Here is a 19,629-nt window from a genome sequence, read left to right on the forward strand (position 1 = left end):
CTGTAAGAAAAATAATTTGCAATGTGTTTTTCGATGGTTAAACTGATATTATTATTATCATAATTATTGTAACGACTTCCCCAATATTTCTAACCAATATGGAAGGGTAATAACAGGCAAATGATTGTATGTTATTGGCATGCGATGTAATAACCGATGCATGCCTATATGATATGCACATTCACATGTTGAACGCGCGGTATTCGCGCAAAAATTTTGGTTTCATTTTTCGTCTTGATCATGAAGGGAGGTTGAGGGGGGGGGGGGGGTCGTCTGAAAGAAAGAACTCCCTTTTCGTACGGGAATTTCTAAACTCATGTCATAATAAGAAAATATCAGTAAGTTAGTACAAAATGTTATCATTATGCACTCTTATTTCTGAATCGGTGGTTACCCTTTTAAAGGTCGGTAAAATCTCCATAGTGACGGTCTGCAAACAGTATAAAACTAATCTAATAACTCCAACCGAATATCTCTAGTCGTTACCCAAAGCGATTAGCTAGGCCAATTCCTCAAAGATGTTACGAAAGATCAGTGTTTGCTGATCAGCTCAGAGGAAAGCATAGACCTACGTGATATTTCCATTCAGCCCCTTGTTATTGACAGGACACAAACAATAATCTGTGCAACCTTCTCGTTCAGAGCAAATTATCAATGAACCCATATCATTGGGTTTTTTTTCAGGTAATGTTAAAAATGGAAAGAAACATTGCATAACGTGTGTGCATTATGAACTCAGGACGAAGCATAACCCTTTCCCCTTAGCTCACTGCTTCAAACCAGGTATAAAAACGTTTCCGGGCTATGCCCCTCAACCCTGTCACCGTTATAACTTTAATAAGGTCTGAACATATGACAGAGATAAACAATTAATTTACATGATATAATAGTTTAAGTACATGCTAAGACTATAGCCAGTGGCGTATCCACGGGGCGCGGTGGCGACAGGCTCCTCCCCCATGAATGCTTGTCCCCCCCCCCCAAGTCGCCCTCCCACTGGGATTTTGGGTATCGAAAAAAATACATGTGCGAAAACTATATCATTGGTCTGAATGGTCTCGAATCTCCATGATGACCACTCATGAACGACCCTTCGACCGCGGACCGGCAGTAGGCTATACAGGGCCGGATTAAGCTTGTGGGAGGCCTGGGGCCAGCTTGGTGGTGGGGGCCCCCTCTAGCAATTTTTGAACTACCGAGTGACGGTGCTGGTGTCCACCATATGCGCATCATAGCGATGTTATGCCACTATAATTGACAAAAATCAAACCCATCTTTACAATAACATATCGAGCGGTCGTTTAGGCCTACTTTGATCGTTAAAATAATCAAACAAATTTATTATTATGTATGTTTAGAAAAATACTTGAGAATATGAAAATTTAGAATTTCATGCATCCAGATTTAGGCATAGTGAGAAATGTAAGACTAGGTCACCTTATTGTATATGTTAAAAAGACTTGGGAGAGGAATACCACGTGGACTAAATATTAGAATGATTTTTTTTATAATGATAGAAAAAACTTCAAAAAGTATTAACAAAACCATTGTTTTAAATTTAAGTTATATAACAGTTTTTTTCAACTATAGAAATCTAAATCTTACAAAAATTACTCAAACGTTTTACTTAAACACTGAAAAAATAAACTAGTCAATATTGCCACGGACTAACGTTAAATTAGTCTGTAACGTTAGTTAATGCACACGGACTAGCAAAAATCTTCGTTTCATCGCTGCTTCTTAGTCAGTTTACACTGACTAAGGAAAATATAATCGCAGCTTAGTCGGTGGCGACGGACTAAGGTATTTTAACCCATGGACTAAGAACGATACGGACACCCGATTTACGCCATAATCGTAGCTTAGTCGGTATCGACGGACTAATGTATTTTAACCCAATTCGATTCACTTCAATTTGGAAACCGAGAGGCAACGGCAGCTTGCTGGACTTGGCATAGTTTCATACGATCACTCTAAGCAACTTTCAACCGTAAATCACCCAAGAAGGTCTTTAGAAGAATGTAGGTATTAACTGTCATCATCGGCCTACCTGTTATTCCTTTAACTTGAAGGTAAAATTAAAGTTAATTGTTAGGCCACTGGCACTAGTATTGTATCATGGTTAGTGTAACGCTACCGTTGCCACGCTGGCGTTTCGCAATACACAAGTGCAATGACAGTGAGTAGCCTATAGGCTACTACTGGGTACTGCAGTGCATTCTCAACACTAAAGTGTGCATTCTAAACACCAATTAACAATGTGTTATGTGTTTATTGGGCTAGAGTGAACAGTGGCACATAATCTTCTAATTTATTCCCAAACAAATGCTGGAACTATAAGTCTGAATAGTTTATTTGAAGTCTACACTCATTTGGTAAAGATTTCCTGTAATTTCCCATGTGAATCTAAATGGGTAGGCTTGTGATATTGAATAAGCAAGGCTAGACCTTCAAACGTACAGTCACAGTAGGCTGAACAAATTATGTTGGCTAGTCAACGGTATTATTATGTTGCGAGCAGTCAGGATGCACGCTTCAGTTCTATTTAACCTTTTCATTTATCATTTTTTAGTATTTAATTTCCGGTCACGCTCAGGAAACAATTGCGACATTCCTTCACGGTCGACTTGTTTACTGTAAGAAGTATTAACCGTTTTTTCTCAGGAAAGCTTGATAGTCTGAAGTTATTATAACATGTGCTTTTAGTATACTGCCAAAAGAGTAAGTTGTTGTATTTGTATTGATATTTTATGTAGAAGTAACGGAAAATATAGTATGTTTAGTTTGGTCTAATTGCACGTTTTTTTCTGTCCAATGTAGTGCAGGGTTCACTTGCGCGAATTCAAATTATTCTGTTTATGTATATATATGCATCGATTCGTAGATTATGATGTTTTTTTTACATTTATTTGTAATTCAAGCATATCTGTTTAGTAGCAAAGTTTAAAGGTTAAGATTAATTAGTTTTTTCTTTTTCATCCTAGATTGAATGAAACTCATTGACGTAAATAATAGATCAGATGATACAGTTTAACGCAGTTGCTAAAACTCTGGGTATTCTCTAGTCTTCGTCGGTCCATTATATACTTTAGTACTACTAGTAAGACTAAATCAAACGACCGAAAGACAAACTTAGTGTAACAAAGTACTGATTCTCCTCTAGCCTAGGTCTAAACAGGCTTGTTATGTGAGCAAGCAAAATAACAACTAAAAACGATTAGGCCTATAAATAAGTTGGCTCAGTGCATTTCTGTTTCTAAAATTTTATATTTTTAAAGATCATAAAAACAAACAAAGATTTAGCCCATGTTTTATTATCTCTGTATTATGGGCATTTGATTCTGGTTGCAATGGTGATGACACTCTCGTTCAAATTTTCAGCTTTATACAGTCTGCTTCAAACTTTGGGATTGTTTTTTGAGACTATAGTGGAAGCAAATCTCACATAACTTTGTGGTGACAACTTTATTTAATTTTTTTTTTCAAATGATGAATACTTTGCTGTTTCTTTTTTCCAGCAGGAATTGAAAAGCCAAATATCTAAGTCAAGGGTGAGGTTTCCTGTGATGTACGACACCAGTGTGGAGGCAACAACAGAAGAGGAGAACTGTGTTATATATGGCTTAAAGACATGTTTTAAGATGATATATTGGTACCCTTCACAGAACAAAAGAGTTTATCCAAGAGTCCAAAAAGCAAAGGAACAAGTACCATAGAGAAAAAAGATGGAAGAGTGAGTTTAACTATTGTACCCAACTGTTTAATGATATTAAAGATACTTTTCATAACCTGTTTTAAAAAAAAAAACAGTCTAGTATATCATTTACGTGCAAGCTTCATAAGTTTGGTCAAATTTTCACTGATCTGTAGAGCGGGAGTCCAGAGGGTTTGGTTAGCTGGGAAGGTAACCAATTGCCTGGTACATCACAATGTTCACAATGCATTCCTGTATATGAAACCTGACGACTGGCAAACCGACTGTGGTGGGTGTGGCTGGGAGAGCAATTTTAAAGTCACCTAATAGCTAACCTAGATCAGCTTTCATGGTAACCACATCAAAGTAAGAACAATGTGTCAGGTATGGCCCCAAGAGCAACAAATGGCCATCGCCAGTAATTATTGGTGGTGGGGTACCCCTGCCAGTGATCAACAATTGACCCCTCACGGCTGACCTAGGTCAGCTCATGAGGTAACCACTTGAAACCTACTGGAAAATGTTGGTTAGGACTTCAGATACAAGGGATGGGCATTGCCAGTAATTTTTATTGGTGGGGTACCCCTGCCAGTAGACCCCCAATATGCCCATCCCCTCATTGACCTAGGTGAGCTCATGATTTGACCAGTTGAAACCTACAGGAAAATGATAGGTATCACTTCATATGTAAGGATGGGCATTTCCAGTATTTTATATTGGTGGGCCACCACTGCCAGAGTCCGCCCATCCCTTACATATAGAATCCTGTCAATCATTTTCCAGTAGTTTTCAACTGGTTAAATCATGAGCTGACCTAGATCAATGAGGGGATGGGCATTTTGGGGGTCTACTGGCAGGGTTACCCCACCAATATAAATTACTGGAAATGCCCATCCCTTACATATAGAGTCCTGCCAATCATTTTACAGTAGTTTTCAACTGGTTACCTCATGAGCTAATCTAGGTCAATGGGGGATGGGCATATTGGGGGTCTACTGGCAGGGTTACCCCACCAATATAAATTACTGGAAATGCCCATCCCTTACATATAGAGTCCTGCCAATCATTTTACAGTAGTCTTCAACTGGTTACCTCATGAGCTAATCTAGGTCAATGGGGATGGGCATTTTGGGGGTCTACTGGCAGGGGTACCCCACCAATAAAAATTACTGGCAATGCCCATCAGTTGTATCTGAAGTCCTAACCAACATTTTCCAGTAGGTTTCAAGTGGTTACCTCATGAGCTGACCTAGGTCAGCCTTGAGGGGTCAATTATAGATCACTGGCAGGGGTACCCCACCACCAATAATTACTGGCAATGGCCATTTGTTGCTCTTGGGGCCATACCTGACACATTGTACTTACTTTGATGTGTTACCATGAAAACTGATCTAGGTTAGCTATCAGGTGACTTTAAAATTGCTCTCCCAGCCACACCCACCACAGTCGGTTTGCCAGTCGTCTGGTTTCATATACAGGAATGCACTGTGAACATTGTGATGTACCAGGCAATTGGTTACCTTCCCAGCTAACCAAACCCTCTGGGCTCCCGGTCTATTGGGATCATTATTAACATGATTAACATAATTATTAAGCTTTGAAAAATAACTTGGTGTTATGCTGTGCAAAGCTAATAATTATTTGGTAAAGCTGCTATTCCTGGCTTATAATTTGAGGGACCTAGATTTAAATGTATACCTCCCAATATGTTATAAAATTTTAATGTAAATGTATGTTTATGATAATGTGAGTTATCATGTGCTGTATCTGTATCTGTGCTTACACGTATATTATATTTTCTGTTCACAGGTCAATAATGGTGCAGATTTTGGCTTCCTGAAGACAAGTGGGAGGCCATTTGTAGTTAAGAGAAACACTCTTTGTTCGTGAAGACTTAACTGGTGTCGATTTGGGGTACCACTTTAAAACGAAAGTCATGAGGAACCCTTGCCCAAGATTCAACTTTGCATTATTGTGCAGTGCTATACTTTTGCGATTCATGTTTGATCCATTAACTTGTCTTAACTTTATTGGAATAAAATCAGATTTTCAGATTTTTGTTTACAGTGATGTCTTCTCTATCTGTCCAAAGTCAGCCTTTGTAGACATCAGAAGTTTTATCAGAAATAAATACTGCCAACGTACACATTATTTGTGTTTCTTCTGCTCTCTTTTCTTTCAGTGATTCTAGTCAGTGAAACTAGTCGGGTTTAATTCTTTCAGTGATTCTAGTCAGTGCAACTAGTCAGTCGATACCGACTAAGAAAGGTTAGTCGGGAGAGGCACCATCCTGACTAATGTAAAACCTGCTATAAACTAGTCGGTGGCTCATATAAATTAGTCGGTAAAGACCGACTGATGTCACCAACTAATGTAACTGACTAATATACATTTACCGACTAAGAAATTGTTGATCGACAAAGCTGACGGACTAAGATGACAGACTAAGAAATCCAACTGACTAAGGAATAAATTAGTCGGTATAGCAACTGACTAAGGCTATGTTAGTCGGGAGAGGCACCAGATGGACTAACGTTATGTTAGTCGGTGAACCAATTTAAGTTTTGTGTGAACGAATATGTTGAACAAACTAAACTCTGTAAAAGCCCAAAGACTTATACATATGCTTTGTTACACATAATAGCTGCATGTGAATAGTGAATACCTTTACATACCATTATAACACAGTCATGTATATATATATATATATATATATATATATATATATATATATATATATATAGGCCTATATATGTATATTCCACGTGTTGTATAGAAATAATAGTAGAAAAGATAAGGACAACATGTAATGCCTTTAAGTCCAACATAATGTTTACAATGGAAGAGATAAAACTACACGCTACACAAATTTTCGGACACCCTGGTCCTTCGTCAGACGTAAAAAGAGTGATTGAAATTACGTTGGTCTACCGTAAGCCCCAGACTGCTCAAAGTGCTTGAACCCGGAAAGAAAAGCCAGATCCCTATTGAGACCATGACAGTGTGAACGTACTTAAAGGATCAATGCGACTTCCTTCAAGGTTCTTTTATTATGGTCAGACAAATTACCCATGATTATGGCAGTCGATATTGTGTTGCGGAAGATTAAAATGTTCAACCACTGGAAAACTGGTTTTGTTGAGTCTGATTGTGCTTTTGTGATTATTAAGTCGTAAACAAAAGGGAGTGGAGGTTTGGCCAATGTATTGTATATCAGGACAGAGAACACAAGTGATAAGATATATCACAAGGGAGTGGCACAATTGTAAGGACCTGGATGTAAAGGGTACCGGTACACGTTGTCAGTCCGACACGTTTTCAGTCCGAAAATAAAATCCACGTTTTTAGTCCGAAAAAACGAGTTTTCAGTCCGACACGTTTTCAGTCCGAAAATAAAATTCACGTTCTCAGTCCGAAAAAAACGTGTATCTTAATTTTCGGACTGAAAAAGTGTCGGACTGAAAACTCGTTTTTTTCGGACTGGCCTAGTTGATTAGGGTGTCCGCGTACAAAGTGGGAGACTCGGGTTCGTTCGAATCCTGGTGGAGGCTGGAAGCTTTTTCATTGTCCTGGATTTTCCTTCTCATTACGTTTTCATATATATATATATATATATATATATATATATATATATATATATATATATATATATATATATATATATATATATATATATATATATCATTATCATATATTTATCAATTATGAGTCATATATATATATATATATATATTTATATATATATATATATATATATATATATTTATATATATATATATATATATATATATATATATATATATATATATATATATATATATATATACATGCATATATGACTCATAATTGATAAATAAGGAGTAAGGTTTTAAAAAAAAAAATGGAATTTTCGGTCCTCCAGGGACCTTCGTCAGCAATACTTGGCAGTCGAATGAAAAGTACAAATGTAACACAATGTAAGTAAGACGCTAAGTAAGTGTAAATTGAATTGATGGAATTAGAACCAAATAAACCATGACTATACAGGAAGCGGATAAAGGAGCAAAGAACGGATTACATACTTTGTAGAACTGATAGTCGTTTAGGGGTCCTAAGTCTTTGCTGAGGCCGGTGATGTGAGACTTAATAAAAAGATTCAATCGATTTCTTTACTACCAGTTCGGGCTGTCACTGTTTATTGGTGATATTATGGCATTAAAACTGCATGCCTTCATTCCCCAACTGAAAACTTGTATCTCATTTTCGGACTAAAAACGTGTATTTTATTTTCGGACTGAAAACGTGTATTTTATTTTCGAACTGAAAACTTGTCAGACTGAAACTTGTCGGACTGAAAACTTGTCGGACTGAGGGGTGTACCCCGATGTAAACACACCCCTGAAGGAGAGAGCTGAATGTCAGGGTCCGTGATCATGTGATGACAGACCTTACACCGGGGTTTACCACATTTAATATTCCCCTTGGGTTGGGGAGTGTCGGTGGAGGATAAACGACTCCTAACAAGGATGTTGCGAGGCTGGGAGGTTGTCTTCTAGCAACTACAGGGGGGTTAATAAATATTGTTACCCATGTCCCAACTTGTTCGACGTGTTCCATTCATTTTTGACCAGCCTAATGAATGGATCGACCTGATCGCTGTGTGTAACGACAAATGGAATACGATGCTCTTTCACCTCCCTATGCTGACTTTGAAGCAGTTTCTCCCTGGGAATCCTACGGACCTTATTAAGGGTTCTCTTCAATAATTTGTAGGGAATCAAGAAAGTGACTTATTAGGGTGGTTGATTGAATACTAAACTGTAGGCAGGGGCGGATCCAGGGGGGGCCGACCCTGCCCCGGCCCCCCCTTTTTGGAAATCAGTTGCGTTTTTTTTTATGTGGGAGTACTTCAAATTCCTAATAGGCATAACTTGGTGAAAGAAAAGCCTAATATATATCCAGCTGCTCTTCCCTGAAACGCGATCGTTTTTATTCCAAATTTGAAACTAAGGCAATTACCAGGCCTACGCGACATCACCTATTAATTAGATACGGTTCAGTACTATAGTGCTGACTATTACTGTCAGGGTAAATCAATGCACAGTTAGCAAGTATATCATAATTATCTGAATGAAACGGGGTATAGGCGGTTTTACACTATCTAACGCAACGTAGTCGCCAAGAACCTGAAGTATTTTTAAGGGAGGGCCCGAGGAACATGAACTTATAGCATGCTCCTCGTGGTGGAACATAATTGCACCTATTAGGTGAATTGAGTGTACTGTTAATAGTAGGAGAGACTAGTGTAGGTTCTTATGACCAACTAGACCGGTTTCTGCTCTCAAACTTTATAGGAGGAGCTTCATCAGTAGTAGCCTTTGAATATTTTATATTCGGCCTGGGCGTCTCGTCACTCAAAATGCATCTATTTTGTGTGCACGAGTTTTTATGGACTCATAGTGCAGCTATAAGATCATCTAAAAGAGCTTCGTGTGAACCTTGAGAGTCAGCTGATTCTTCGTTAGTATGAAACCTTGAGTTAACAAGTAAACCTTTAAGATTTTGGGCCCTTTTGTATAGGCTAGAATCGGTTCTTTTGGAAACAGTTTGGATAATTCCGCGTGCAGGGGCGTAGCGAGCGGGGGGGGGGTGTGGGGGTGTATATAATAATTTGGTCGCTGTCGGCAAATTTTGGGTCTGTCGGCAAAAGGAGAAAAGGTGAAGAGAGCGGAAGGGGAAGAAAGAAGGAAAGCTGAATAGAGAAAAGGAGAACGGGAGCTTCTTTATCGGGTATTTCGATTTTCCAGTTCTTCATCTGATCAACTCTTTCACCAATCCAATCACCCGACGCCTGCAAGTTAAAAACCTCTCGGCAAATAACTGATAGTGTCACGGCCGTCAGTATAGCTACTGTAGCCAGGCTCAGCTAGACGAGTGCCAGAATCGCCGGCAACTCATTGAAAGAAATGGAATTAAAGGCTTCCGTATAGGCCGCAGCCCATGAGTCGTGCTATCGTGTGATAACGTGTTGTTATTATGCTTTCTAGTCACTTCGCCCAACAACCATTTCGCCCAACTGCCATTTCGCCCAACCAGCCTGGTCATTTCGCCCAACCAGCCTGGTCATTTCGCCCAACCAGCCTGGTCATTTCGCCCAACCATCATAGTCATTTCGCCCAACCAGCATGGTCATTTCGCCCAACCGTGTTGGTCATTTCGCCCAACCTTATTTTTTATAATATTCAGTCAGAATGACATTACTTTTTCTATTCCACTAGTTTAATTTGATTTATTTTGGGCTAGGTTACTTCGTAATAGGTAAATAAAAAAGTGAGGTCCGCTCGATATCGATCGGATTCCGAGCAGTTATTTCGGGTATAATGGGAGGATTACACTACTTTAGGCGTTTACGCATACATGAAAGTTATATTATTTTACAAACACAGGGGAATCGGTCTTCATAAAAACCTATCAAACCTAACCCCTAAAACACTGATCCATCCTACTGACTAACAATTCCCGAACGTTTCCTTATTAAATTGGAAAAAAAAAACAATATAAAACCCGTCCGTAATATTGAATTACTATATTTAATCAATGTAACCACTTTATCAATGTAACCACATATGTAATCACATACAGTGTTCGATTTTTCCGGTATCGCATCGCAAAATGCGATCCAAAACGACAAACTTGCGAGACGTTTCCAAATCAGCATCGCACATTGTGCCGATTTGTGCGATACAAATTCCTAGTCAGATTTGGGAGCAAACACTCAAACATTAACTTAGGAACTGTCGATCACAATGTAGAAGTTATACTTTATTGTACAACTTATTCACTTGACCGTATAGCGAAAAAAAACCTGAAAAAATATTATCCTACCATAGTTAAGTGTAAAGCAAATAGCCTAACCACCTCGGCGGTAACGGATCTCACGTAACTAAACTCCCTGGCAACGTGCCAAAAAAAAATGTTAACAAACAGGTGTTACACAGGGGATGAGCTCACAGTTGTTGGGAAGGTACCTGGGCAAATTCGCAGCACATGTACCGTGGTACAGTAGTTGGGTATAGGGTTAAACACTGCAGTTGTAAAAATGTACGCATAGTGCACGCTATTCATTGTTAGGCAGTCTAGAAACGGGGCTTTGCTGAACGTTGTTTATTTCATAATATCGGAAGTTTTGTAAGTTGCACTTTTTAAAGATTGAAAGACAGATCAAATCTCTTTTCATTTTATAACATAATATAGCTACTTTAACTTGTCATTTTAAAATTTTCATCAGTTTCGTGACAATTTAAATAAAAAAAGTTGTCAGTATTTTGCATCCTCAACTGCGAATTTTTTCATCGCCAGACATCGCAAAAAATGACAATTTTCGGGGGCTTTCGTCCCCAGGATCCCCACGAGGGGTTCTAACCCATGACCCCACCATAGCCCTAAGACGGGCCCCTGGACACCACGCCTTTATGCTCGCACGTTACGCGTGCTAGGCAGGCGAACACCGGCGGGAAATCGGCAGTGTGTTCGCGGGAAATTGAACAAGGTTTTCCAACACTGCTGAACTGTGCAGTTACTGTATGCATCATGTTCAAGGTTTTCACGGAGGCCTTTGAGGAAATGAATGGTTAGTACAGTGTATATATGCTGCACTAATGCTGTGTGTAGGCCAAGGTTCACGAATGTCATTGGTTATATTCGCGCGCCGTAGACGTGTTTTTAGATGTTACGGAGAGTCAGGTTTCCATGGATATTAATCGAAAATGAATCTGAGTTTAACTGACGCTAAAGAAATGGATCGTCTTGGGCAGATTAACAAATCATTGCAAGTATAAATAAGTACAGGTAGCTCTGCTGTTAAAAAGAAAAGTTCAATATCGGTTTGCTGTTATCGGCAATTAGGCAAAATTTTACCGATACCGATATGCTGCCGATATTGCAAATATCGGCCGATACCGATATTGAAAACGATTATCGTAGCAACACTAGTATAAATAATAATAATAAACAAACATTTTGTAGTTAATACATTGATCGCCAACATTTGGTCCGTTTTGTGGTAATTTCAAAACTGCTATTCAATATTGGGGAACTGCTATGCAACAAAAATATTGTATAGCAATTGTCGAAATTTGTTGCTATGCAATTTTTTGGCCATAAGTCGAACCCTGATCACATATGTTATCAATTTAACCACGACTTCAAGTTTCCTTAATACTCGGTTCGTATCCCGTAACGTTAACAATTCCCGAACGTTTACTATATCAAACCTATCAAACCTAACCCCTAAAACACTGATCCATCCTCAAGATTCCTTAATATTCGGTTCGTAATCCTGTAACGTTAAAAATTCCCAAACGTTTCCTTACTAAAGCTATACAAAGTAAAGGACTTCAAGTTTCCTTAATATTCCTTGATATTCGAACATTTACTATCAAACCTAACCCCTAACACACTGATGAATCCTCAAGTTACCTTAATATTCGGTTCGTATCCTGTAACGTTAACAATTCCCGAACGTTTCCTTTTGAAATATCATATTTAATCAAGGTTGGGCGAAATGACCAGACTGGTTGGGCGAAATGACCAGGCTGGTTGGGCGAAATGACCAGGCTGGTTGGGCGAAATGGTAAGGTTGGGCGAAATGACCAGGCTGGTTGGGCGAAATGGTAAGGTTGGGCGAAATGACAGTTGGGCGAAATGGTTGTTGGGCGAAGTGTCCTGCTTCCGTTATTATCCTCTGTTCAGAATGACGTCATCGCAGATGTCATTCGTTCTCCGTGGAAAACTTAAGGACACGGCTCACGAATTGTACACAATTTTTAACGTTTCTCGCTTGTATAGCAATGAATGTTGTTATTTCTCATTACCGGAAAGTTTTCTGAACATTTTCATCACGAAGTTTCACTATTTCAACGATCGGTGAAAGAGAAAACACAGTTCGATAATTGGTGCCAATTAATTCTTCTTCTGCCGACTGCCATAAAAATAATATCGAAATGGAAATTCTACGGTGCCAAATTTGACTTAAAATATGCACCAGATTGCATCTAAGGACGTTTCAAAACTAACAATTTTCCAAAGGGGAGGGGGAGACCCCCTCCCCTTAGACCCCTCCCCCATTTCAGTCACCACTTCCAGATCCGTCGGCAAATCAAATTCTCCACACCCCCCAACAAAAGCCCCTTCGCTACGCCCCTGACAGTAGGCGATGCTTGGAAAAGTTCCGTCAGAAGTAACTTTACTTCTAAAAAGCCCTTATATTTTGTTCTATTGTGTGGGTGAACCAGTGTTGTTTACGTTTGGATCAACGGATACATTACAATGAGCCGGATCTTGCTACACCTTCCATTTGATATAACTGTCGTAAAGAACAAAAAACAAACATTTAACTTAGTTATAAAATGAACTAAGTAATAACATACTTACCAGGCAGATAATTTACAGAAACATTTCTTATTGTCAAATTTAACATTCCTCAATATTTCAGAATCTCGGAGTCTCCGAAGGTGCTTTCGCAAACTTACGTGCACTAAAAATCTGGCCTGTTCTGACCAGTGGCGTCACCAGACTTTTCAGTCTGGGGGGGGGGGCACAGGGGGCACCAGCATTTGATGGGGGCACTTAGTTGGATACGGATCGCCGTCCTGGGGAGGGGTCTAAGGAGAGGGGGTGCCCCCTCCCCTTTTGAAAATTTTCGCATACGGAGGATGGACTAGACAGGGGCGTATCCAGGATTTTCTAACCCGGGGGCGCGAATTACTATCTAAGCGGAGCGCCACCATCGGTTGGCGCGCAGCGTACAAGAAAATTTCTGGTTTTGATACCCTCCAGATCACCGGAAACGGCACTTCTCGGGCTTGAAAATGACCAACCAGATATACACTTTTGCCCGAGAACCAAGTATTTCCCAATAGTTTGTTTTCCATCCATAACTTTTTTGAAGACACCCCCATCTTTCAAGGTTTTCAGCCCATTATTTTGTTCAGAATTTGAAACTTCACATTTCTCGTGAATAAACTCACTTCAAAACATACCCATAATGTTGCAAAAATGTCATTTATGGACAACCAATATAGAAAAACCTCCTCCAACCCCTAACAGACAGGTCAAAATTGCACGAGTAGAGGGAAGTATGATGAAGAAGAATGTTGGTCAGGGAATTTTCGAAAATTCAGACACAGTTAATTTATTGGTGTACAATATTAATCCCTCTTGTAACGGCTATTATAAACTTGGTTTAAGGAAATGAAAAAAACCCAGATATTTTTGGAACCGAACACTACACACATAGGCGTAGGAGGCGGGGAGGGGGGGGGGCTCTTACTGAGAGAAGACATAAATTGCAATGATGTAGCTAAAGGAAATGAATAGTTTACAAAATATCTCCATGATAATTAAAATAAAGTTCTAAGCCATTCGCCATTACTAATGTAAAAGAGAATTTGATATAATTGTACCTCCATGCTTTATCTCAATCTACATAAGACATTTCGTTGTTTACATCAGCATCCCGCGGTTAACTGCGCTATTTCCACTGACCGTACGGTACACATTTGCATGCGATGTAATAACCGATGCTTGCTTATATGATATTGACACCAACACGTTGAACGCGCGCGGGGCGCGTGAAAAATTTAGGTTTTATATTTCGGGCAAGTCGTTACAGCCCCCCAAATCAATGATTGGGTTCCTATGACTACACACATCGACAGTTTTGAGGCAGTTTATCTTGGAACCGCCATTTTCATTGATATCATGTGACATCTGCTGTTTGCTTTACAAATTCGAACAGGCGCGTAGCGAATAATTTGCCAAGGGAGGGGCGAAGTCTGTAGGCAAACTATCTAAGCATATTGCGCCACCTTGAGTTGGCGCGAAGCGTACAACAAAATTTTGTCCGAAAATGCCTCCCAGATCGCTGGAAATGACACATCCCAAGCCTTGCCAGTTGCATCTAAGCATTTCTATTTGAAATTACTAGCGATATCATAAAAAAAAATATGCTCGGGGGGGGGGGGGGCTGTCGCTCCCTTCCCGAAATGCGTCATGTTCCCCGACGACTCGGTCGAGTTCGAGACCATCCACATTTAGTGGTTTCATAGCAAAATTTATTGTTTAAGGCGTCCATACACACACACGCGTTTTGATATAGACCAAACATAGTATATATATAGATACATTAGTGAGAGAAGAAAAATGGAAACGTCAAAAATGAAGTTGTCGGTGTAAGGGGTAGGGTGAGGCGCAAGCCCCTTCCGAAATCCTCGATCAGTCACTGGCTACGCGGCCATGTGTATATAATAGAGATCAGCACTGCAATGATGTCACTGTTCCTCTTTCTCTCCCCCTTTCTCTCTCTCCTCTTTTTTCCCCTCTTTTTTCCCTTTTTTCTTCTCTTTTTTTCCTCTCCTCTTTTTCTTACCCGGGGGCGCGCGCCCCCAACTTCCCCCCTGGATACGCGCCTGCTAGATGCAAAATGGTGCCACATTTGATGCTAACTTCGATCTGAAGATATCTTCAGAAATTGCTATTTTTAGGTAATGATTTTAACAACGCGCAGAATTTTGCAGAGGATATGAACCACATGCTACCGATATTATGCCTAACCCTATCAATAGAACCTACATTTGTTGAATTAATGTGTGCATGACCCCCTACTCCTTTCTTGTCCTTCTCGTTTTCTCCCATTGTCTATTAAGATGTAACAGGTTCCAGCATCGTTATTAGCTCCTATCAGGGATCTCACCATGCAATCCAAAGTTTGAGTTTGATCACACATCGAGTATGGCGGCGAAGCGAAGCGGACGTGTATAACCGCTGGTATGGCGTGAGCACTGTCACATTCAATGTAAATATCGACACCTGATGTGATGGCGCGGGTTACGACTTCGGTACCCGACGGTCAAGGATAAACTTTTTCATTTTTTCGCAGCTCATTCCCCCCCCCCCCCCTTGGCGACGCCACTGGTTCTGACACCCTTGAAAGTGTTGGCTTTGTTTGCTTGATTCAGCTTTTAAGTGAAAAGGATCGAAATTTTCTTTTGCGTGATTTCTTTCTAATACCAGTTTCTAATACTACATATAAGCTAAGGATTGTGATGTCTTCTTACGTCTACTGATATCTCTTGAGATCTACTTGGGCGTTCTAACGTAACATATGGTCTAGTTATGCCTTCCGAGTCTTCTGATGTATCATATAGTGCCATCTAAGGTCTTCCAACGTCCTCTGATGTCTTTTATGGTCTTGTGATGTATTGTATTGTCATCTAGGGTCCTTCCTCACTTTACTAGCACAGTGAGTTTGATAACTTTGCGATGCTTAGCATGCTCAACTCTTTAACCCTATCGAAAAAGTATATGATGTTAACCTTGGGTCGTGGCACTGATGTACTAAACCAGAATGCAAAATGCATTGAGGTTTCGATGACTTCAATGCACTAGACTTCTGCTTGTTAGTGTAACCAGAAGTAGCTGTTACAATAACACTATGGCATGCTAACACAGGTCAGTCTACTGTACGTGGTTATACACACCTCCATCAAAAGCAATAGGGTTATTGTACTCAATGTTATGAATACACACACCAAGTATTACAAAACCAAACCAAATCTCTAATAACTTCGCACATTAGGGTTGCAGAGGAGTCCACTTATGGACAAGTTAGATTGGAATATGCCCACGAAACTTCAAAGAATCAACTTGAAAGAAGCTAATACAGGTCACTGGAGGTCAACCTGAGGTCAAAGGTCACCCAAATGCAGTTCGACTATTGTATTACAATAGCGTAACTCTCAACCCTGTCAGTGGTAGTTTCACAAGTTATCGGGAAAAAACACATTTTGACCCATAAATGACCTTTGGTGACCTTGGATCACATCACGGTTATTTTTGAAAATGTGTCCCTACTTCATTCACAACTTGTCCTAATATACCAGCCATGTCAGACTTCGTGACTAGAAGTTGTTGCAAAAATTAGCATAAGTTGGGAGTTTTTGGCACTTAATCAACCTTGAATGACCTTGAATGACCTAATGGTTTTTATCAAAAATGTTCCTCTTGATGATGTGCACTCTGTCCTAAAATCCCAACCTTGATGGACATATGGTTCTCACGTTATTGCAAAAATACTAGTTTTTGACCCCTAATTGACCTTTTTTGACCTTGGATCATATTACCGTTATGTTTTGAAACGATCCTTTACCCCATTCACAACTAGTCCCAAAATATCAACCATGTCGGACCCTGTTAGTGGTAGTTTCACACGTTATTGAGAAAAACAACACATTTTGACCCATAAATGACCTTTGGTGACCTTGGATCACATCACGGTTTTTTTGAAAATGTGTCCCTACTCCATTTACAACTCGTCCTAATATACCAGCCATGTCAGACTTTGTGACTAGAAGTTGTTGCAAAAATTAGCATAAGCTGGCAGTTTTTTGCACATAATCAACCTTGAATGACCTTGGATGGCCTGATGGTTTTTATCAAAAATGTTCCTCTTGATGAGGTGCACTCTGTCCTAAAATTTGTTTGGCTTACAATATACACACATAATGTTATTGCTAGAAATGTATCAAAACCAACCTTTGGCCCCTCATAACTTGAGAACTGGGTGTCCGATTGAAGCGGGAGTTGGTTTCCTATATTCAGCACAAAAAGCTCTATCATATGTCAACAAATTTTTAAACTTATCTTTGTTCTGTTTTGTTTTGCCCCGTATCTCCTAAAATGAGCATATTTTTTAAGATTTGACCTTTGACCTTTTGACCTCGCGGTCAGATGTAGTTTGACACGCTGATTCCAAAAAGCAACATGACAAGTCTGTGCGACCATCCTAACTGTACTTATTAAAAAACAAAAACATTGACCTCTGATAACTTCGCACACGAAGGTCGCACAGGGGTCAACTATGGATCATTTTGATCGGAAGGTACCTTTGAGATCCGATTATGGCCACGAAAATTCAAATAACCCAAAAAACTGATAAAGGTCACCGGAGGTCAACCTGAGGTCAAAGGTCACCTAGATGCGGCTCGACTCCCTGATTACAATAGCGTAACTCCCAACCTTCACGGACATTTGGTTCTCAAGTTATTGCAAAAATACTAGTTTTTGACCCCTGATTGACCTTTGTTGACCTTGGATCACATGACCGTTATGTTTTGAAATGATCCCTTACCCCATTCACAACTGGTCCCAAAATATCAACCATGTCGGATCCTGTTAATGGGAGTTATTGCTTGTTTTAATATTTTGGTTTTTGGCCTCTAACTGACCTTTGGTGACCTTCACAGGCAACACAAAAAATAGGGCACATCTACTCAATGTGGCACTCATATACACCAAATATTAGATTGGTCCAAGCTTCCCTACTTGAGATACCGTGTTTACAAGCCAGGCGTCACACACACACACACACCCATACATGTAAATGCCCTCAATCGGGGACCATATGTTGATACTATGCAAGTGTGGACGTCTTCATATCAAGTTATTGTTTACAGGTTACAAGCGTACTTCCTTGATTGTTAATAAAACATTATGTAAATACCTGATTTGTTTATTTTTGTCATCATTTACGATCAATTATCATTATGTGATTTTCCACATGCAACTGTGGACATAATGAAAATATATTATCCAATCGTGGACACACAATAATGTGTGTACTTTCCACATACCAACTGTGGATGCGAAGGTAATTCTATCCAATTGTGGACACATTAGCGTAGAGTTTTCCCAACTCTAACTGGGGACATGTGTGCATAGCATCTGTATATGCCAGGTACTTGCAACACATGACAGCTCAAACCACCACCCTATAATTTCCGAACACAAACATTAGGAATAGTCATTATTTATTATCAAATACCAATATGTGATATTCCACAATTCAACTGTGGACATCATGGGAATACCGGACTATCCAATCGTGGACAGGGTATAGTGTGAATTAGCACATTGCAACTGTGGACACAACGGGAAGGCAATCCAATGCTGGAAACACCGTAGTAGTTTTCCCAATTCTAACCAGGGACATGTTTGCATATCCTCCATATGCAAGATATTTTTAACACGTGACAGCTCAAACCACCACCCTACTGTTAAAGGCATATTTTCTGTACATGTAAATAACACAAGTGCCACGTTAACATCATAATTAGTCATCACTGGCGATCAACGTGATTTTCCATATCTCAACTGTTGAAATATTGACACTGAATACCGTACTATCCAACCGAGGACACGGTAGCTTATAGTACGGTGTTTTCCCATATCAACTGTGGATATGAATGAATACTATCCAACTGCGGACATGCTGTGTCTTTAGTGTGGAGTTTCCATATATTAACTGTGGATTTGAATGAATACTATCCAATTGTGGACACAGCGTTTATAATGCGGAAGTTCCCAATGTCAACTATGAACTTAATGAATACCATCCAATTGTGGATGTGCACACTTAAGCAGAGGGTTTTCCAAAATCTAAGCGGGGACGTGTTTGCACAACCTCTGGATATCACAGCTATTTGTAACATATGGCTGCCTAAAGCATCCTACAAACATGGAAGTATTACATTGCTGAAAGGTTTTATTTCTGTACATATATGTAACAGATAATCATTTGTTTGTCTAAACTATATTGAGCTGTAAACTTTTGTGTAGTTTAGAAAGACATATAAAACAGCTAACCAGTGAAGCCTCAGAAATTAATCTGACATTCTCATGACACAATCAGTGGCGGGGTCCAAGTCTACAAAATGTTAAAGCTCAGTAGGAAATAAAACATCTCTTCAGAATTAGGTTTGAGCTCCAATGTTGACCTTTACCGATGCAAAGAATCATGAAATGTACAGCATAGACAAAAAACAATGTACAAATAGACAATAAACAATGTACAAATTGTTGTTCCAGTTCACATGTATTGTCATGTAATGCAGCTCCTT

The sequence above is a fragment of the Apostichopus japonicus genome, chromosome 8, assembly GCF_037975245.1.
Source record: "Apostichopus japonicus isolate 1M-3 chromosome 8, ASM3797524v1, whole genome shotgun sequence".
In the NCBI taxonomy this organism is placed as follows: Eukaryota; Metazoa; Echinodermata; class Holothuroidea; order Aspidochirotida; family Stichopodidae; genus Apostichopus; species Apostichopus japonicus.